Source organism: Bos indicus, chromosome 17 (genome assembly GCF_029378745.1).
Source record: "Bos indicus isolate NIAB-ARS_2022 breed Sahiwal x Tharparkar chromosome 17, NIAB-ARS_B.indTharparkar_mat_pri_1.0, whole genome shotgun sequence".
NCBI lineage: Eukaryota > Metazoa > Chordata > Mammalia > Artiodactyla > Bovidae > Bos > Bos indicus.
The window spans coordinates 42,246,129-42,269,554 of NC_091776.1; the positions used below are offsets into that span (position 1 = coordinate 42,246,129).

The 23,426-nt window shown below is 39.8% G+C and overlaps 1 long non-coding RNA gene across 1 annotated transcript in view; it reads right to left on the reverse strand.

Annotated features, from left to right (window-relative positions):
- Positions 1-604: 604 nt before the first annotated feature.
- The window catches only part of LOC109571026 (uncharacterized), a 28,596-nt gene continuing 5,774 nt past the window's right edge, over positions 605-23,426 (reverse strand). The window contains exons 2-3 of the long non-coding RNA XR_002182585.2: positions 5,524-5,695; positions 605-2,895 (exon numbers count right to left, since the gene is read on the reverse strand). This is a non-coding gene — a long non-coding RNA (uncharacterized lncRNA). The remainder of the gene's footprint in view (positions 2,896-5,523; positions 5,696-23,426) is intronic.

A 23,426-nucleotide genomic window follows, 5' to 3' on the forward strand; every position in this document is an offset into this window, starting at 1 on the left:
AAGTCTCTTGTAAATTGGGAAGATTTTGATGTATATATTATAAATTTAATTCAACTATAAAATAAATGTGCTGGAGGGGAAAAATTTGTGTAATGATAATTAAGAATCAGCAAGATAATAGAGAAATACTTAATTTTTCACACAGGTCCATGAAAAAAACCAGCTGGTAAAACTAGTGTAGTGAAGCCAAGGAATTTTGTAATAAAATTCATGAATAACAATGAAAGGGATGCTGAAGTCTGTGTTGAAAAGAAACACTTTAAGCTTCTAGTCTTATAAACAGTAGTTTAAATTTTTTGCATTATTTTAAATTTAAAACAAATTTTTTCTAATGTTTGTTCTATATGCTCATTTCTTAAGGTTTTTCTCTTCTGGATAGACTTCTTAAAAACTACTTTGTATCTTAATGTCTTCAGACTCTTGCCTGAAACCAAGAATGCAACATCAAATTAAAATATGTAATTAATACAAAGGGAAGGAATTTCTAAAATGACTCAAGAATTTAGAAAGTTTAAGATCTTTCCCTTCATTTTACAGCTGCTTCTGTCATGGTGACAAGGCAGCAGGAAAAAGCCAAGTTCAGTTTACCCTTAGTCCTGTTATGAATTTCATGACTTATTTCATTTGGTTTGCACAAATAGCAAGAAATAAATATTGGCAAATCTATTTCACCTCCCCTGAGTTTCAAACTGATGCAAATTCAGAAGAATAAACCAATACACTCACAAACAATTAAACTCGGTGGAAAATTACCCTGAAGCCTCAGTAACATTAATTATAAAACAAGAATTCTTAAGAGACCTTTTTTTCTTTACTTCTGGCTGCACTAGAAAAAAAATTATTAGTAGGCCATCTTTACTTTAGGACCTTTTTCCTTAGTGTTGAAATGCTTGCAATTTCCTACCCTTTGTCAGAAACAATATTGAATGCAGTCAATTTATATCTTGGTCAAAAGAGTATACTTTTTACTTTTATTAATATAGTAATATGAATATTAATTAAAGATAATCCCTGGAGTTTCCAACTATTTCCTTCACTATGTCTTAATTAAAAGTTTATTCTTACCCACACATAAAATTTTTTATGTGTTTACATTGTATGTGTTAATTTGGTAAGTTTTTAAGTTTGACTTTTTATATAGGATATGTGCCTCTTTCATTTGTTCAAGACAGATTTATTAGCATCTCAATCCTAAGACCTTGCAAAAAGTTCAAAGATACGTATGTCTCATTCATGAATTTTTTCAGCAGTTATTACTGAGTATTTGCAATGGGCTAAACCTTGGTAATAGAGGTATCTGATTATGATGAGGCATGGCTGCTTCTTGCAAGAATGTTAATGTGAGAGTGAATTTTAATGTGTTATTTAATGTGGGTGAATGTAAATGTGTATTGGAAAGGTGGAGGTAGGATTGATTAAAGATGGCTGAGAATGGATTTCTGTTTCACTTTTCCCTTTAAGAAGTGAACTCTAATGTAATCTGGGCTATCCTTTGTGATGTATTTAACTGACAGAATGCATTGGCTGTAATGTTATGAGACATTCCAAGTCTGGACCGAGAAAAGACTTTGTCTTCATCTCTTAAAATACTCGCCTTTGGAAAATTATTCCCTCTGAGAACCCTGCTGACACACTGAAGCCATATGGAAAGCCCACATGTTGGTCCAAAGCTCTAGTCAAAAGACCCAAATCAATTCCCCAGTGAAAGTCAGCATCAGTTACCTGCTGTGTGAATGATCCCTCTTGCAAACATCCAGACCAGTGGAACTTATAGGTGAGCAGAACCCCAGCTGACATTGCCTGCAACTGCACTAGTGACCCCAGGTCAGAAGCAGGCTCTACTGTACTTTCAGTTTTTTTAATAAGTATTAGAAAAATAGAATTGTGTTCCCTGGATATTAACTTATCATTAGGAGGTAGGACCCTGGTTATCTTTTACACCCACTGTATTCGTTTAGATGAGGATATGAAAAAGCTAAACTGGGAAATAGTAATTATGCATCATGTATTTATTTCTTGATCATAGTACATATCCAACACAAATTCCACCAAGTTGCAACAGGGTCCACGTTTGTATTGGCAATACTACCCCAAAGCTACATCCTCTGGGACCCAAATTCTCCCTGTTTGGAAGAAGAAAAGACTGGAGGATCACATTTATATGCAATTTTCACAGTCTCACCAAGATGTGACACACATCATTTTCAATCACATTTAGTCAATTAGAACCAGTCACGTGGCTCTCCCTAACTTCCAGGGACCATGCAAATGTAGCCAGCAGATGGAATATGAGTTGTACTGTAAACTTCCCTACACTCTCTGACTTGCAGTCATGACTTTCGTGAAACATTCAGTTTAATATCAGTTTGGATATGGATACAGTTGATGAAAATGTAGAGGATTTAAAAATGAAAGAAATAAGGTAAACATGACCAAGAATAGCAATATTAAAAAGAACAACAAAAATAAGAAATGGTATTTAAGTGTTAGAATGTGCCAGACATGTTCTAAGAACTTAAAATGCATTATTTCTCTTAATTATTGCAATTACCTTCTAAACTAATTATTATTACTATCCAGAAATTGTTACAAAGTCCAAGCTCACTCTGCTGACTGTCCAACAGGTTAATAAATCCAAGGGATGAGATGTTGAGGCAAGGGCTACAACTTTATTTACAAAGCTGGCAGACGGAGATGATGGCAAACTAATGTCTCAAAATAACTATCTTATCAAGGTCTGGATGCAAGATTCTTTAATAGAACAGAGAAGGGGTAGGTGAAGAAGTAAAATTTTAAAAGCCATTAATCTTACAAATATCTCCTGGAATGACTTTCCTCAAGGAGGGGACGTGTTGATTTATTCCTTTCTGTAGCCATCCACAGGTTGACAGGATCCTAAACAAAAGAATTTTTGTTCAGCATTCAGACAGAGGGCAGGGTTCCCTGAGGCAGGCCATTATGTATGATTATAACACTAAATATTATAGTAAATACTAAATACTGTGAGGGATTCCCATACAGCTCAGTCAGTAAAGAATCTGCCTGCAAATTCTGCCAGGAGACACAGGTTCAACTCCTGGGTCAGGAAGATCCCCTGGAGAAGGAAATGGCAACCCACTCTAGTATTCTTGCCTGGAGAATCCCATAGACAGAGGAGCCTGGCGGGCTACAGTCCAAGGGGTTGCAAGAAACGGATATGACTTAGGGACTAAAAAGAGAGAGCTAATACTAAAAGCAATGAAAAACAAATGTTAAATTAAAAAAAAAAAAAAAAAAAGATCCTACACGGAGTCAAAATTGGCTCTTCCTTGTAACAATTTTATAGATGACAAAATGAAGTCTAGAAACTCAAGTCCTGATTACTTGAATAAGGAGTCCAAGGTCACACAACAAGTTGGTGGTAGCGACAAAATTTGAAACCTATGTGGGCTAGCTCCAGATTTTGATAAAATGGAAAAAAATCCAGAAGACAGTACCTGGAACAAAGCAGACTGTATTTTCCCAAGATGGCTCACAGAATTGTACCATTACCACATATTGAAATGCTATGAACCAGAATTTGATCCTGGTAGGCTGCAGTCCATGGGGTCACTAAGAGTCGGACACGACTGAGCGACTTCCCTTTCACTTTTCACTTTCATGCATTGGAGAAGGAAATGGCAACCCACTCCAGGTTCTTGCCTGGAGAATCTCAGGGATGGGGGAGCCTGGTGGGCTGCTGTCTATGGGGTCGCACAGAGTTGGACACAACTGAAGTGACTTAGCAGCAGCAGCAGTAGCTTCCAAGCTGAGAAATATCATCCCAGCAGCTCTGGCCTTTCAGGGATGACTAGAGACTGATGTGTGATCAAAATGACACAAGACAAGCGGCAGGGGGTGGGAAGAGGGATGGATTGGGAATTTGGAATTACGAGATGCAAACTATTATATGCTGGATGGATAAACAGTGAGGTTCTACTGCATAGCACAGTTCAGTTCAGTTGCTCAGTTGTGTCCAACTCTTTGCGACCCCATGGACTGTACCACACCAGGCTTCCCTGTCCATCACCAATTCTTGGAGCTTACTCAAACTCTTGTCCACTGAGTTGGTGATGCCATCCAACCATCCCATCCTCTGTCATCCCCTTCTCCTCCTGCCTTCAATCTTTCCCAGCATCAGGGTCTTTTCCAAAGAGTCAACTCTTTGCATCAGGTGGCCAAACTATTGGAGCTTCAACTTCAGTATCAGTCCTTCCAATGAATATTCAGGACTGATTTCCTTTAGGATGGACTGGTTGGATCTCCTTGAAGTCCAAGGGACTCTCAAGAGTCTTCTCCAACACCACCGTTCAAAAGCTTCAATTCTTCGGTGCTCAGCTTTCTTTATGGTCCAACTCTCACATCCATACATGACTACTGGAAAAAAACAATAGATTTGACTATACAGACCTTTGCTGGCAAAGTAATGTCTCTGCTTTTTAATATGCTGTCTAGGTTGGTCATAGCCTTTCTTCCAAGGAGCAAGAGTCTTTTAATTTCATGGCTGCAGTCACCATCTGCAGTGATTTTGGAGCCCAAGAAAATAAAGTCTCTCACTGTTACATTGTTCCCCCATCTATTTGCCATGAAGTGATAGGTCTGGATATCATTATCTTCATTTTTTTGAATGTTGAGTTTTAAGCCATCTCTTTCACCTTCATCAAGAAGCTCTTTAGTTCCTCTTCACTTTCTGCCATAAGGGTGGTGTCATCTGCATATCTGAGGTTATTGATATTTTTCCCAGGAATCTTGATTCCAGCTTGTGCTTCATCTAGCCTGGCATTTCACTGATGTACTCTGAATATAATTTAAATAAGCAGGGTGACAACATACAGCCTTGACATACTCCTTTCCCAATTTGGAACTAGACCTTTGTTCCATGTCTGGTTCTAACTGCTGCTTCTTGACTTGCATACAGATTTCTCAAGAGGCAGGTCAGATCATCTGGTATTCCCATCTATGCAAATTTTCCACAGTTTGTAGTGATCCACACAGTCAAAGGTTTTGGCATACTGATTTCTCACAGGGAACTATATTCAATATCCTGTGATAAACCATAATGGAAAAGAATGTATATAAACACACACACACACACACACACATATAACTTAATTGTTTTCTGTAGAGCAGAAATTAACATATTTAAATCAACCATACTTCATAAAATAAATTTTTAAAAAAGGATGACACTGTTAATTAAAATGAGAATTTTTATGGCTGTCATACCTTCCAAGAAATCCATTCCTTTTATTTAGGAATGCTGGGAGGGTAATGTAATTATAACAAAGCATCTCTTTATTAATTCATAATTGATAGTATAGCTGCTATATACCCTCAGAAAGAGAGCTCTGGACCAGAGTGACATTTCTCTGGAGGAGGCTGACAAAGAACCTGAAAAATACTTGGCAAAAAGAAACTGCAACTTGGAATAGTTAGTTATGTGGATCCACTGCTTTTTGACATTATGAGGGTAGAGTGATTTCACCTCCTCATTTAGAATTATACCTTCCAGATGTAGTCTGTATTCAAATACACCATAATTCCCCATCCAGGTCAGACAAAAAGTTTGCAAGGAAGGCATCTGAATGTCTCATCCATTTATGGCTCCAGGGTCTAACTGCAGTTTCTTCTGATAGTCTCTACATTGGTCTAATGTGGCTTCTCTTGATTTGGAGATCTAGGAAATAAGAAGACAATTTACCTGTCCATATATATACACACAAAATACAATTGTAGGACAAAACAAGTTAATCAAAATAAACACTACGTTCTGAAAAGCAGGAGAAATGAGGGGTGGGCACAGAGCAGCCACTGGTCCATAGCAGTTCTGAAATCCTGCTGAGCAGATGTTACAAGATCCCAGTTTCCTGGGGATGGGAGTGTTTTTGAAATAAAACCCAACTGAGGTCTCTGGGAATAGTTCCTAGGCCGTTTTCTCCATGGCTCTTGGACCCACCATCTGGGAAGTTCTTATTCCTCTTTTTTTTTTTTTTTTTGCTGGTATCTTAAGAAGTTACTGGGGTCTACGGGCTCAGCTGCAGTCTCAGCCTGTTCCAGCTCTGAGTCAGCTTATATTTAATACACTCACATACCTTTTTCAGCCAGCCTGGTAGTACCTGTGATAAAACTCTCTCAGAAACTGTGCTCACTTATGATTTTACTCAAGGGTTGCTGCTGGTACTGGTGCTAAGTCACGTTAGTCATGTCCGACTCTGTGCGACCCCATAGATGGCAGCCCAACAGGCTCTGGGATTCTCCAGGCAAGAACACTGGAGTGGGTTGCCATTTCCTTCTCCAGTGCATGAAAGTGAAAAGTAAAAGTGAAGTCACTCAGTCGTGTCTGACTCTTCTCGACCCCATGGACGGAACCCTACCAGGCTCCTCCGTCCATGGGATTTTCCAGGCAAGAGTATTGGAGTGGGTTGCCATTGCCTTCTCCAACTCAAGGGTTATGCAACCTCAACTCTTTGCAACCTCATGGACTATATATATATCCTGTCAGGCTCCTCTGACCATGGGGTTCTCCAGGCAAGAATACTGGAATAGGTTGCCACTTCCTACTCCAGGGGATCTTCCTGACCTAGGGATTGAATCCGTGTGTATTGCATCTCTTCCATTGGCAGGTGATTCTTTACCATTAATACCACCTGGACAACCCACTCGAGAACTATAGCCATGTCAAAATTTCTTTTGACAGGACTTCTCTTGTGGTCCACTGGTTAAAACTCCACCCTTCCAGTGCAGGAGGCTGGGATTCAGTCTGCAGTTGGGAAACTAAGACCCTACATACCGTGTGGTGTGACAAATAAAATAGCTTACAAATTTCCTTTTGAGCAATGTCCCTCCAACTAGACTTAGTTATGATGCATTATGTTTATCAACTCTCCCTGGGATCAAGCCATTTGTCACTTCTCCTCAGCCATCTTCAGTTCACTTCAGTCACTCAGTCGTGTCCCACTCTTTGTGACTCCATGGACTGCAACACACCAGGCCTCTCTGTCAATCACCAAATCCCAGAGTTTACTCAAACTTTACTCCATTGAGTCAGTGATGCCATCCAACCATTGCATCCACTGTCATCCCCCTCTCCTCCTGCCCTCAATCTTTCCCAGCATCAGGGTCTTTTCAAATGAGTCAGTTCTTCGCATCAGGTGGCCAAAGTATTGGAGCTTCAGCTTCAACATCAGTCCTTCAAATGAATATTCAGGACTGATTTCCTTTAGGATGGACTGGTTGGATCTCTTTGCAGTCCAAGGGACTCTTAAGAGTCTTCTCCAACACCACAGTTCAAAAGTATCAATTCTTCTGTGCTCAGCTTTCCTTGTGGTCAAACTCTCACATCCATACACAACTACTGGAAAAACCATAGCCTTGACTAGATTGATCTTTGTTAACAAAGTAATGCCTCTGCTTTTTAATATGCTGTCTAGGTTGGTCATAATTTTTCTTCCAAGGAGTAAGCATCTTTTAATTTCATGGCCACAGTCACCATCTGCAGTGATTTTGGAGACCAAAAAAACAGCTGTTTTCTTGGTAACTGTTTCCACTGGTTCACCATCTATTTGCCAGGAAGTGATGGGACCAGATGCCATGATCTTCGTTTTCTGAATGTTAAGCTATAAGCCAAAATGTTCACTCTCCTATTTCACTTTCATCAAGAGGTTCTTTAGTTCTTCACTTTCTGCCATAAGGTGGTGTCATCTGCATATTTGAGGTTATTGATATTTCTCCAGGCAATCTTGATTCCAGCTTATGCTTCATCCAGCATGGCATTTCTCATGATGTACTCCGCATACAAGTTAAATAAACAGGGTGGCAATATACAGCCTTGGCGTACTCCTTTCCCTATTTGGAGCCAGTCTGTTGTTCCATGTCCGGTTCTAACTTTTGCTTTCTGACCTGCCTACAGATTTCTCAAGAGGCAGGTCAGATTGGTATTCCCATCTCTTTCAGAATTTTCCACAGTTTGTGGTGATCCACACAGTCCAAGGCTTTAGCATAATCAATACAGAGGAAATACATGTTTTTCTGGTACTCTCTTGCCTTTTTGATAATGCAATGGATATTGGTAACTTGATCTCTGGTTCCTCTGCCTTTCCTAAAATCAGCTTGAGCATCTGAAATATCATGGTTCATGATGTACTGTTAAAGCCCTTGTAGAATTTTCAGCATTACTTTGCTAGCATGTGAGATGAGTGCAATTGTGAGTTTGAGGATTCTTTGGCATTGCCTTTCTTTGGGATTGGAATGAAAAATGACCTTTTCCAGTCCTATGGCCACTGCTGAGTTTTAAAAATTTGCTGGCATATTGAATGCAGCAGTCATGGCATCCGGTCCCATCACTTCATGGGAAATAGATGGGGAAACAGTGGCTGACTTTATTTTTTGGGCTCCAAAATCACTGCAGATGGTGATTGCAGCCATGAAATTAAAAGATGCTTACTCCTTGGAAAGAAAATTATGACCAACCTAGACAGCATAGTAAAAAGCAGAGACATTACTTTGTCAACAAAGGTCTGTCTAGTCAAGGGTATGGTTTTTCCAGTAGTCACATGTGGATGTGAGAGTTGGACTGTGAAAAAAGCTGAGCACCGAAGAATTGATGCTTTTGAACTGTGGTGTTGGAGAAGACTGTTGAGAGTCCCTTGGACTGCAAGGAGATCCAACCAGTCCATCCTAAAAGAGATCAGTCCTGGGTGTTCATTGAAGGAGTGATGTTAAAGCTGACACTCCAATACTTTGGCCACTTGATGCAAAGGGATGATTCATTTGAAAAGACCCTGATGCTGGGAAAGATTGAGTGCAGGAAGAGAAGGGGACAACAGATGATGAGATGGTTGGATGGTGTCACCAACTGAATAGACATGGGTTTCGGTAGACTCCAACAGTTGATGATGGACAGGGAGCCCTGGTGTGCTGCAGTTCATGAGGTCGCAAAGAGTGAGATATGACTGAGTGACTGAACTGAACTGAACTGGAGGTAGCACTTTCACATCATCTATTAGGATTTGAAATAGCTCAACTGGAATTCCATCACCTCCACTAGCTATATTCATAGTGATGTTTCCTAAGGCCCAGTTGACTTTGCATTCCAGGTTGTCTGGCTCTAGGTGGGCGATCATACCACCATGATTATCTGGGTCAAGAAGATCTTTTTGTATAGTTCCTCTGTGTATTCTTGCCACCCCTTCTTAATATCTTCTGCTTCTGTTAGGTCCCTACCATTTCTGTCCTTTATTGAGCCCATCTTTGAATGAAATATCCCCTTGGTATCTCCAATTTTCTTGAAGAGATTTCTAGTCTTTCCCATTCTGTTGTTTTCCTCTATTTCTTTGCATTCATCACTGAGGAAGGCTTTCTTATCTCTTCTTGCTATTCTTTGGAACTCTGCATTCAGATGCTTACATCTTTCCTTTTCTCCTTTGGTTTTCGCTTCTCTTCTTTTCACAGCTATTTGTAAGGCCTCCTCAGACAGCCATCTTGCTTTTTTGCATTTCTTTTTCTTTGGGATGATCTTGATCCCTGTCTCCTGTACCGTGTCATGAACCTCCATCCATAGTTTATCAGGTACTCTGTCTATCAGATTTAATCCCTTGAATCTATTTCTCACTTCTACTGTATAATATAAGGGATTTGATTTAGATCATACCTGAATGGTCTGCTGGTTATCCCCACTTTCTTCCATTTAAGTCTGAATTTGTCAATAAGGAGTTCATGATCTGACCCACAGTCAGCTCCCGGTCTTGTTTTTGCTGACTGTATAGAGCTTCTCCATCTTTGGCTGCAAAGAATATAATCAATCTGATTTCAGTATTGACCATCTGGTGATGTCCATGTGTATAGTCTTCTCTTGTGTTGTTGAAAGAGGTTGTTTGCTATGACCAGTGCATTCTCTTGGCAAAACTCTATTAGCATTTGCCTTGCTTTATTCTGTACTCCAAGGCCAAATTTGCCTGTTACTCTAGGTGTTTCTTGACTTCCTACATTTGTATCCCAGTCCCCTATAATGAAAAGGACACCTTTTTTGAGTGTTAGTATTAGAAGGTCTTATAGGTCTTCATAGAACCGTTCAACTTCAGCTTCTTCAGCATTACTGGCTGGGGCATAGACTTGGATTACTGTGATATTGAATAGTTTGCCTTGGAAATGAACAGAAATCATCTGTCATTTTTAAGATTCCATCCAAGTATTGCATTTTGGATTCTTTCATTGACTATGATGGTTACTCCATTTCTTCTAAGGGATTCTTGTCCATGGTAGTAGATATAATGGTCATCTGAGTTAAATTCACCCATTCCAGTACATTTTATTTCGCTGATTCCTAAAATGTCGACATTCACTCTTGCCATCTCCTGTTTGACCTTGATTCATGGACCTAACATTCCGGGTTCCTATGCAATATTGCTCTTTACAGCATTGGACTTTACTTCCATCACCAGTCACATCCACAACTGAGTGTTGTTTTTGCTTTAGCTTTGTCTCTTCATTCTTTCTGGAGTTATTTCTCCACTGATCTCCAGTACCATATTGGGCACCTACCGACCTGGGAAGTTCATCTTTCAGTGTCCTATCTTTTTGCCTTTTCATAGTGTTCATGGGTTCTCCAAATAAGAATACTGAAGTGATTTGCCATTCCTTTCTCCAGTGGACCACAAATTGTCAGAACCCTCCACCATGACCCATTCATCTTGGGTGGCCATATTTGACATGGTTCATAGTTTCATTGAGTTAGACAAGGCTGTGGTCCATGTGATCAGATTGGTTAGTTTTCTGAGACTGTGGTTTTCAGTCTGTCTGCCCTCTGATGGAGAAGGATAAGAGGCTTATGGAAGCTTCCTGATGGGAGAGACTGACTAAGGGGGAAACTGGGTCTTATTCTGATGGGTGTGGCCATGCTCAGTAAATCTTTAATACAATCTTCTGTTGATGGGTGGAGCTTTGTTCCCTCCATGCTTTTTACCTGGGGACAAACTATGGTGGAGGTAATGAAGATAATGGCGACCTCTTTCTAAAGATCCCATGTGTGTACTGGTACACTCATTGTCCCCAACCCTGCAGAAGGCCACCACTGACACATGCCTCCATTGGAGACTCCTGGACATTTCTGGGCAAGTCTGGGTCAGTCTCTTGTGGGGCCAGCCATCTTACCCAACAGAATTGGAGGTCACATGAATCCAATCAGAAGTCTGAAAGAAATATGGGATGGTCACATCCTGATGCTGTTGCCCTGAGTATTAATTAAACTTTGTGGCTCAAGAGGGTTACTCACTTTTTTTTTTTTTTTTTTTAAACTTTACATAATTGTATTAGTTTTGCCAAATATCACTTTTGTCTTTGACTCTGATAAAGGAGAAACCATTCCATCTCTGAATCCTCCAGCTTTCCTCAGACTCACTGCATTCCCTTGAAAACAGTACAAATCTTTTCTGAGCTTTTTCTTTCTTATATTAGCTTTACAAATATATCAAATCACAACCAATTTCAAACACCAAATACATTACATTCTCAGCCCCTCAGGTATTTGAGTTCAAAAGTTCAGCCAAATATTTCCTTATTACATAACATGGCTTTCCATTTTTCCAGACTCCTAAAAGTTTTCTTACATTACATCAACCAGCCGCAAGCCAATGCCAGAACTTTCTATTTCTTTGTTGTTACTGTAAAAAAAGATTCAATCCTAGATATAAATATCTCCACTTGTAAGCTTTAAGTATGTTATGCTCCATAACAACAACAACAAAAACTCAAAATCATGAGGGCTCCCACTACAAACACTTACATCTTATTCACATGGCTTGCTGCTGGCTGTGTATTGTGAGGGTTGCAGCCATGCTTCAGGCTGTGAACTGGATTAAGTGTGTTCCACAAACTGATGAAAACTTGTAATTTGTTTTAAAGCTGAGAGCTATCAAAATGTCACTTTTGCCATATTCCATTAGCAAAGTAAGTTATATGACCAAGCCCAAAATGTATGAGGTGGGGAAGTACAGTTCTCTTAGCAGTTAAGAGAGAAGAAGATTAAATATTGGTTGACGAATAATACAATTTACCACAGTTACTAAACCTTTATTGGCTTCACTATGATATGAATTCATTTAAAAAAAAAAAAAAGATGGCACACAAGCATCCATACTTTGTAACTAGAGATTGGACACTAAAACATATCTGTGCTTTTGGCATTTGCAGAATAACTTTCATATACTAATAATTAGTTTGAAATCAAACTGAAACATACTTACTCCTTGCTCTCTGTAAGTGGCTTTACTAAAGCTGTGTGCTAACTTTCCCACTGTGTGCATCCTGAAGTCAGTGAGCTCCCAGTGATGACATTTAGATCTGGTACTACACAACCATCAATAACTCATCATTAAAATAGCAATGAGAAATGATACTAATGTCTTTGTCTGTAGTGTCAAGACATGAAAGTGAATTTATTACCCCTTTGCACAAATTTCAGTACAATTCAATCACCAGCGTGTCCTCTAAAGGACATTCAGCAAATACATTGGCTTTTAGCACCGTCATAATATGGCCAATCTGCCTGTCACCCATGTTTACCCTGGTTTCCATTTGAAAGAGAAGAAAAATAAGTTTTTCTGTAACATGGCCAAACATAAAGTAAAATTTCTTCCATTACCCACCCTCCTTCGCCATTTCCAAATATCAGTTGTGTGGACTTTGGAATTCTTTCGAATTATTTGAATTTTTAGGCTCTAAAAGCATCACTACGAACAAAGCAAGTGGAGGTGATGGAATTCCAGTTGAGCTATTTCAAATCCTGAAAGATGATGCTGTGAAAGTGCTGCACTCAATATGCCAGCAAATTTGGAAAACTCAGCAGTGGCCACAGGACTGGAAAAGGTCAGTTTTCATTCCAAGCGCAAAGAAAGGCAATGCCAAAGAATGTTCAAACTACCACACAATTGCACTCATCTCACACGCTAGTAAAATAATGCTCAAAATTCTCCAAGTCAGGCTTCAGCAGTAAGTGGACTGTGAACATCCAGATGTTCAAGCTGGTTTTAGAAAAGGCAGAGGAACCAGAGATCAAATTGCCAACATCTGCTGGATCATCAAAAAAGCAAGAGGGTTCCAGAAAAACATCTATTTCTGCTTTCTTGAATATGCCAAAGCCTTTGACTTTGTGGATCACAATAAACTGTGGAAAATTCTGAAAGAGATGGGAATATAAGACCACCTGACCTGACTCTTGAGAAACCTATATGCAGGTCAGGAAGCAACAGTTAGAACTGGACATGAAACAACAGACTGGTTCCAAATAGGAAAAGGAGTATGTCAAGGCTGTATATTGTCACCCTGCTTATTTAACTTCTATGCAGAGTACATCATGAGAAATGCTGGGCTGGAAGAAGCACAAGCTGGAATCAAGATTGCCTGGAGAAATATCAATCACCTCAGATATGCAGATGACACCACCCTTATGGCAGAAAGTGAAGAGGAACTAAAAAGCCTCTTGATGAAAGTGAAAGAGGAGAGTGAAAAAGTTGGCTTAAAGCTCAACATTCAGAAAATGAAGATCATGGCATCTTGTCCTATCACTTCATGGGAAATGGATGGGGAAACAGTGGAAACAGTGTCAGACTTTATTTTTCTGGGCTCCAAAATCACTGCAGATGGTGATTACAGCCATTACATTAAAAGATGCTTACTTCTTGGAAGGAAAGTTTTGACCAATCTAGATAGCATATTCAAAAGCAGAGACATTACTTTGCCAACAAAGGTCTGTCTAGTCAAGGCTATGGGTTTTCCAGTGGTCATGTATGGATGTGAGAGTTGGACTGTGAAGAAAGCTGAGTGCCGAAGAATTGATGCTTTTGAACTGTGGTGTTGGAGAAGACTCTTGAGAGTCCCTTGGACTGCAAGGAGGTCCAACAGTCCATTCTAAAGCAGATCAGGCCTGGGTGTTCATTGGAAGGACTGACGCTAAAGCTGAAACTCTAATACTTAGGCCACCTCATGCGAAGAGTTGACTCATTGGAAAAGCCCCTGATTCTGGGAGGGATTGGGGGCAGGAGGAGAAGGGGACAACAGAGGATGAGATGGTTGGATGGCATCACCAACTCGATGGACATGAGTTTGGGTAAACTCCGAGTTGGTGATGGACAGGGAGGCCTGGTGTGCTGCGATTCATGGGGTCGCAAAGAGTCGGACACGACTGAGCTACTGAACTGAACTGATCCTTCAAATACTATTTACATACAAGGATCAGAATTAGAACTGTCTTCCCAAAGCTTACTGTTAAAAGGGAAGTGTGAACCATGGAGAATATGCGTCTCTGACCAGGAATTTTTCTTCTTCACTCTCAGCTCCTTTATAAACGTCACTCAGCACCTGCCAATCACTTCAGAACGTTAACAGATCTCTGAAAGAAGCAACTGTATCAATGCCCTGCGTGCTATTTCCCAGCTTTATACCTGTGCCCTAATCCACATCCATCCTGTGACCTTTGGGTGTCCATTTGTTGCATCTCATAAGTGCAGGGATAAAAATAAGAGTCAGTGCTTTGAAAGAAAATTTGTACCACCTGCTGGTGTCCGTTTCCCACCTGTTTATTTTATAACAGGCTCCACTTTACAAGGAGGAGTGGGTATAACCACATTCGAGGGAAAGGTGGGGCCATTAGTTCCAGAGCTGGGACTGTCTCCACCATTCTTCAGGGGTACTGTGTTGATTCATTCATCATCACAGTGATCTGACCTACTCTTGGACATAAGCCAGAAAAAACCTGGTGTGAGTAAAAAGAGAGTAAACTGGACCGAATTTTAAGTCTCAGAAGCATGTTTGTCAGTTGCAGTTCCCACTTGTCATACATGGAAGTTGAGTCTAACACCCAACATAATCGAAGAGTTCAATAAGTTAAGCCTGGATTCTCAGATGTAAAGCTCAATTTTCTACTATTTGTTCCTCTTTTCATACGTAATAAGGAGGACTTTGTCTGAAAACATATGACAGAATTAAGTATTGTAGAATAAAAATTTAAGAAGAACCACTACATGCTTACTTAAAATGACTAAAACCCAAACAAAATACTGATTCTGCCAGGTGCCGACAAGGAAAGAAGCGGCAGGGATGCACACCCATTGCTGGTGGGAGTGCAAGATGGTATAGACACTTTGGAAGACTATCTGGCAGTTTCTTACAAAATTAAACATACTCTCAAAGATGATTCAGCAATCTTGCTCCTTGGGAGTTACCCAAATGATTTGATAACTTCTCTTCACACAAAAATCTGCACATGAATTTTTAAAGCAGCTTTAGTTATACACTGGCAAAACATGGAGGCAGCCAAGAAGCCCTTTAATAGGTAAATGGATAAATAAACTATGTAAATCCATACAATGGAATATTACTCATTAATGAAAAGAAATGAGCCATCAAGTCATGAAAAGACATGGAGGGAACTTGAATGCATATTATTAAGTGAAAGAAGCCAATCTGAAAGGATACATCCTGTATGACCCCAAGTATATGATATTCAGGAAAACAGAAAACTATGGAGACAGTGAAAAGATCAGTGGTTGCCAGAGCTTCAGAAGGAAGGACTGAGGGAAAGCTGAATAGACAGAGCATGTACAATTCTGGAGGCATGGAAATTATTCTGTATAACACTGTAATAGTGGGCACATGTCATTACATATTTACAACACAGCACAAGGAAGGAACTCTAATCTAGACTATGGAGTTTAGTCATTCATATGCATCAGTATTGGTTCATCAATTATAGTGAATAATTATACACATTCTCCTACTCTAACATCTTTACTATAATCCAGGATGTTAATAGCAGGGGAAACCATGGGGAAGGGAGAGGCATATGAAAACCCTCTGTACTTTATGCTAAATCCTCCTGTAAACTTAAAACGGCTCAAAAATTAAACTCTACTAATGTAAGAAAAATAATTTAAGAAGATAGAGCTGTGGAGAGAATGAATTAAATTACAACATATAGTGTCATGAGTTGAAATCAGTCCAACTGACCCCATCTTATACATAGCAATAAATTTCATTACACACCACTTTTATTTCATATTTCATAAAAATTCCAGATACATCCAACAGAAAGTTAAGAGTGAAAACTGGCACAATATTTTCTGAGTGTTTAAAAGCTGTATATTTTTTAAATATAGTTTATTTTTAAAGAATGATATTGTTTAAACAGTATTCATTTGAAAAAGAATTTCAAAATTAAATGTATCTTTAAACAGTTATTCATACTGCCTCTTGCCATTGCCTTAAAGATACCTTTTGCTTAGAAAACTCTTTCACTAATTTGTCCAACATTTATATTTACTATGTGCTGGGCATTGCCCCAGATGTTTTGGTAGGACAAGAGATATAATGAAGAAAGACCTCTGAGCTCAAGGAGTGTGTACAATCTAGTGAGACAAGATGTGTTTAGTTCTGTAACAAACATGTTGAAATCTCAGCAGCCTAATACAGGAAAGGTTAATTACCAGTTTATATCACAGTTTAGGGTAGATTGCTATAAGTGGAGGGGGGGGGTGTGCATTTGTGAGGGTAGGGGGCTCCAGCCAATGACTCAGAAACTCAGTCTCTTTTTACCTACTGGCTTCATCAACTACAGTATATGGCCTTAAATACTGCTATGAAGGGGAAAAAAGAAAGATAGAATGAAGACTGGAAAGGGGTCATATAGCCAAGCCTCTCTATTAACATACAAGTCAGGGTTTCAACTTCATTATATGGGAGAGTAGAACACAGTACATTTCTACTTGGCTGGGAAGAAATAAACTGGATTTATACAGCAGGTAATGCTTTCTCTGTCACATAGACATACAAGAAAGTATATCTAATACAATATGGTAAGTGGCACAACAGAGCCCTGTGTAGGCAGTCCCACTTTATTCAAAGGGGAACTTTCCAAAGACATTAAATTAACACTCACATAATTAAAATAATGTCCCCATAAAATAAAAATAAATGTCAGTTAGAGGAGATGTATTTTGGGACATTATAATAACTCTTCAACTATTTGCTTGTCTGACCCCTTTCATTTTCTCCACCCATGTCCGGTATTTTAAAGTTTTCCATTTTAGATGAATGAGCAAGGCTGGTCTTGTAGTGTGTGGCCTTGGCATTTCCTCACATCTCATGTGCATCTCAAAGCTTGAGGATGTAATTGTCATCAAATGCAGTTATACCACCAGTACAAACGACCTCCAAAATATTGTACAGTGGATATTTTGTACAAAGGATACAAAAATATTCTCTGTGATAATATCATATGATAAAATACAACTCCTTGTAGAGAGAGTCTGAGGTCCATGAACAAATTCACAGAATGATGGCTAAATATAGAGGAAAGGCAGAGCTGTTTACTGGCCAGATTGGTACTACCATACCGTTTATACAGGCAATACGGTTTATAGTTTACAGTTTCCTCTGCCTGAAAGCTTTAAAAGTATGTGATCTTAACAACTAAAACTAACACAATATTGTAAACCAACTATGTGTGTGTCTGTGCTAAGTCGCTTTAGTCACATCTGACTTTTCACGACCCTGTGCACTGTAGGCCACCAGGTTCCCTTCTCCATGTGGTATTTCAGTTTAAAAAAAAAGAAAAAAAAGGATGTCATCTTGACGAATATGTTTAAATATTTTCAGATTCTCAATATCTCAAAAGTATAATAATCAATATTTTAGTGGTTTAAAATCATATAATAAACTTGGCATAAAAATCGACCAAATTTATAAACCGTTTTTTTTTCAATTGCATCATAAGCTACAGAGTAATCTGGAATAGCTTTTCTATCCTTAGAATTTCAATTTCTCCTTCATATCATCCACAGAGAATTGCCAATGAGAAGCACGAATCTCACTGTGTGATTCCCTTAAGTCAGAGCCTTCAAATGGTTCTTCACTCCACTGGCTCCACTCTAAGACAAAGGCCAAACCCTAAAACAAAATTTTAAGTACAATTCCACACAACAAACGTCTAATGAAAATCTCCTAGATGCCAAGTCTTTGGGAGAAACAAAACTTAGAGACTTCATAGTCTTTTAAAACTTACTTTCCCATCTGTAGTTTCTGCCACATCCATCGTTGGCACCAACACACCTAGCAGCAACTCATTCCCTTACCACAAGATTCTTTTTTCACATCTCTTGCCTTTGAACATGCCGAATCAGCCAGAATGGAGTGTGGTAAACAGATATTTCCAGCAGATGGGATTTGACACAGGAAATTAAATGCTTACGAAATGATTGAAGGGCTGCAGGAGGAGGGGGAGGCATGGGGCTGCTCCTGGACTGATTAGTTCAAAGACACACTGGATGCTGACAGCTAGACCCAGGTATGTGGATTCCAGCTCCTACGCAGACTGCCTATCTACTCATCAATTCCTGGACTACTTCAGTCTAGCTGCTACCACCTTTAAACTCCAACATCTCTCTGGAAATATTTGCTACTTAAAATAGCAGAAAGAAAACAGCTCCCACCACATATCCACATTCCAAATTTCACATGAAAGCATTCAATTAGCATAACCTAATTTGCATCCAGGCCTGGGCTATCAGGAATTCTAAGAGACATAGTTTTGGGCTCTCTGTCTACTATCATTAAGGAATGCAAATAGCAAGAAGTAAGAAAGGATTCTGAGTCACATCCAGAACATAGATGTATCTGATGCTTCAGTTGAATTCCTCTCTTATTTTTTGCTTGCTACCATCCACATGCGTCTAATGCTAGTGGGGGCATGTTAAGTCGTTTCAGTCATTGTCGACTCTTTGTGACCCTATGGACCGCAGCCCACCAGGCTCCTCTGACCCTGAATTCTCCAGGCAAGAATACTGGAGTGGGTTGCTGTGCCCTCCTGTGGGGTGTCTTCCTGGGAAGTCCATCTAACACTAGTATTTGCTTCTATAAGATGATTTCTAATTATTAGGACCACAATCTAGCTCAGTTCCTGAGCGTACCATTCTCATAGGAGGTACTGAAGATAAAGAATCCACAGAACATCTTGGGTTCTGAGTGAGTGGTACCTCCTGAAACTGATCACCTCAGCATCCCTGTGGTAAATTTTTCACAACCTGATTATACTGTGATGCTCTGCTCTCTCTTCACCCCAATAGACTGTGTACTTTCAGAAAGCAAAACCTGCATCTTACTCTATTTACTTCTTTTATTTTTCCCACATGCCCAGGTGTATAAAATGTTCCTTAGATGATGCACACTTGAAACCAACACAGCATTGTACATCAACACTACTTCAATTTAAGAAATAGATATAAAAAAGAATGTAAATACAGGCAAGAATGATTTAGGTAGCAACATCAATAAAACTTGGTGACTGCTTGGAATATAAGTAAAATAAAAGCATGCCATCTATAAAATAAATACATAAATGAAAGGCACTTAGGAAAAATGTGTTAAAGTGAATGAATGAATAAATAAATAAATACATCTTTCAATCATAGACATATATGTCATTTTTGATTGCTGTCATCAGAGCAAGATGGAGACTTCTGGAAACTTTTTTATATATATGGAAAAAATGTTTGTGAAAGCTTTAGGTATATAGGAGATTCTTTTTAATTACTAATCTTAAATGAGTTTAAGATGACTACCTGGGGAAAACTGCACAGATACATAATTGACTCATACTGGAACGTTACCAGCTCTGAGTCATGTACTTGAGTTTCGAATGCACGAGTGATCTTCCATGAACTTCTCAGTTTTTGTGTGTTTGTTTTGTTTTTGTTTCTTTTTCCTGTTAACAGTTCAGAATTAAGCTGGAAACAAAGGAGGCATTTTAATGTGGTTGATATACATTCTCTTTAGATATTTGTGGTTGGTGTTTTGTGGAAAGTGAGCTCTCTGGGAATTCACGTAATCAGGGGCATAAAGTGAAGCCGGAAATAGCCAAGAACCCAAGCAGCTCTGGGGAGGAGCCCTGTGCTGTCTCTCAAGCCACGGGTCTTCCCTGGTCTCTCCCGTTCTCTATGCATTCACACTTCTCTCCTTGTCGGCTTCCCGAGGAACTCCCGTCCCCTCACACTTTTCTTCTGCAGGAGTTTGACTCTCTTGAGATCCCATGGCTCTGTCGACATCCATCCACATCTCTTTTTGCATTGTTTAGCTGCATTGCCTGCTGCTGTCCTATTCAGTCCCCCATCAGAATCTCCAGAGAAGACTCCCCTTGGTCCAGCTTCTGTCTTCACGCTGGACCATGTTATGGGAAGTTTTCAAATCAGGTCCATGTCTTCACCCCCTGAGAGTCACTGCTGAAAACATTTTCAGTGTCCCCGGGGTATTGGCCTGCCCCAAAACAGCAGAAAGTTGAATTCTTATAATTCCAGGGCAGTTGCTTCCCACATAACAGTTTACCCCCGTTATTTGTTCCTGGTTTTTTGTGGTGTATGTAGACATTGCACACTTTATGACATACAGACTCTAGGTCTGTAAATAATCCGCAGTAGCCACCAAGAACCGTCATGAGTTTGAGATTATACTCTGCTCCCAAGCTGCATTAGATAGCCTACAGCTTGTAGTCTGACGGGTACCTTTTGTGTTTCCTACTCTGAGAAGGACTCCTTTTCAAGGACTAGGACCTCTAACCCCACTGAAGTCTGGGTTTTCATTCCACCCATAGAAAGCATAGAGTCCCTGGTCAGGCATAGGCAGTGACAGTAGGTGGGATCAATTTGGTTCAGAGAACCGTGTATTCTTCCAATTGGAGATACAGAGTCATATGCAGAGGGCTCTTGATTTGTTTTTGTTTGTTCATTTTTACTGAAGTATAGTTGATTTACAATGCTGTATTCTTTCAGATGCATAGCAAAGTAACTCAGCTATACATACATAGATATATATGTAAAAATATGTATATACACATATATATTTTTTATCAGATTCTTCTTCCCCACAAGTCACCACAAAACAATGAGCACAGTTCCTCATGCTATGCAGCAGGTCCTTGTTGGTTATCCATCGTATATATAATAATGTGTATTTGCTAGTCCCAAACTCCTAATTATTCCTACCTACCCACCCCACAACAGATTCAACATTCAACAAACTAAGATCATAGCATCCAGTCCCATCACTTCATGACAAATAGATGAGGAAAAGTGGAAACAGTGTCAGATTTCATTTTCTTGGACTGCAAAATCACTATGGACAGTGAATGAAGCCATGAAATTAAAAGATGGTTGCTCCTTAGAAGAAAAGCTCTGACAAACCTAGACAACATATTAAAAAGAAGAGACATCACTTTACCACAAAAGGTCCATATAATCAAAATATGATTTTTCCACTAGTCATGTAAGGATATGAGAGCCGAACCGTAAAGGAGGCTTAGCACTGAAGAATTGACACTTTCAAATTGTGGTGCTGGAGAAGACTCTTGAGAGTCCCTTAGACAGCAAGGAGATCAAACCAGTCAATCCTAAAGGAAGTCAACCCTGACTATTCACTGGAAGAACTTGTCCTGAAGCTGAAGCTCCAATATTTTGGCTACCTGATACGAAGAGCCAATTCTTTGGAAAAGACCCTGATGCTGGGAAAGATTGAGGGCAGAAAGAGAAGAGGGTGACAGAGGATGAGATGGTTGGGTGATATCACTGACTCAATGGACAGGACAGCAAACTCGGGGAGATACTGAAGGACAGGGAAGCTGGTGTGCTGTAGTTCATGGGGTTGCAAAGAGTTGGACACAACTTAGCAACTGAAAAACAACAACTCAGCCCACCCCCCAACACACACACGCATAATGTGAGCACAGTCCACAGAGTCTAGCCCACAACTTTGAAATCCCAGGCCACAAGCCATCTCGACCTCCAGAACTTCTCCTCAGCCCCCTGTGCCGAGATATCCTTGGTTCTCTCCCCTTTGTACTCTTTCTTGAGATTTCACAACTTCAAGTTTTGTTTTATATTTTATATCAGAGTGAATTTACAATGTCATGTTAGTTCCAGGTGTACAACAAAATGATTCAGTTACACATAAACGTGTATCTATTCTTTTTCAAATTACCTTCCCATTCCAGTTGTTACAGAGTTTTGGGCAGAGTTCCCTGTGCTACACTGTAAGTCCTTATTTTGTTTTACTTTATATGTAGTAGTGTGTGTGTGTGTCAATCCCAAACTCCCAGTCTTCCCCTCCCCACCTCTCCTTTTCCCACTTGGCATGTATAAAATTCTGACTGTGAATCTGTTTCTGTTTTATAAATAAATACATTTGTGTCATTTTTTTTTAGATTCCACACATAAGTGGTATCATATGGTATTTGTCTTTGTCTGAATAACTTCACTTAGTACAATATCTCCAGGTCTATCCATATTGCTGCAAATGGCATTATTTCATTATTGTTTATGGCTGAGTAATATTTCATTGTATATATGTACCTCTTTTTTATCCTTTCATCTGTTGATAGACCCTTAGGTTGCTTCCATGCCTTGGCTATTATAAAGAATGTTTCTGTGAACACCGCGGTGCACATGTCTTTTCAGAATGTGGTTTTCTTGGAGGCCTCTTAATTTGATGCCTAGGCTGTATCCAGGGAGTAACACCACTTTTCTGCAGACTATTACCTCCAAGATGATACATCAGGTATGTCTTCAAAAAGAGATCCCTAGGCTGTAGCAGACCAGCCACATTTGGTTGGCATGGTACATAATACAACCAGAACATTCCAGGAAAATAGGTCTCATACCATTTCCGCTTCAGTGTTCAGATGATACGTCATGTGACTTTCCTGTCTGAGGGTAAGGCACTCTGTAAGCCCAAAGAGTGATGCTGACTGAGGCTCTGAGAGCAAGAAAGGCAAGCTCATACCCCAGATAGGTACCTATTCTTCCAGGTACCTGGAGACATAAAGTCTAGCTCTTTCAGGACAGGGGGGCCCAGTGTAGCCCAGTTGCCACCATGCAGGCAGTATGTCTCTTTGAGAAACTGGCAAATGGGAGGCTCAGCATTGGTCTCCATTACTGGCAAGTGACATAGAGGTGGAAGCAGCTGTGTCAGCCTTAGCAAGTGGGAATCCATATGGCTGAGTGTATGTGTATTCTCCTCTAGGTCATCTTGGTCACCCTACTTCTGGACTCATCATGCCAGTTCTTGGATGACCAATGACCAAGACAGGCCACATCATTCTGTCCACATAGCTCTTCAGTGCCTTTCCCATGATGAATACTTTCTGGTGGATGGACATGAACATGTGACTTTAAAAATACCTTCACACTTTCTGCTCCTCCTATGTATCTACCTACATGCATCCCTCTACTTCCCATGTCTTTGTCTCTGATTTTTTCTAGGCCCCTGACCAACTGGCCAGGGCATTGACCACTGTCTAAAAGTTTGTGTATCTTCTCCTCCTGGGCCACTTCTTCCTCCATGACAATGAAGCTTCAGCCATTGGGAAGAGTTTC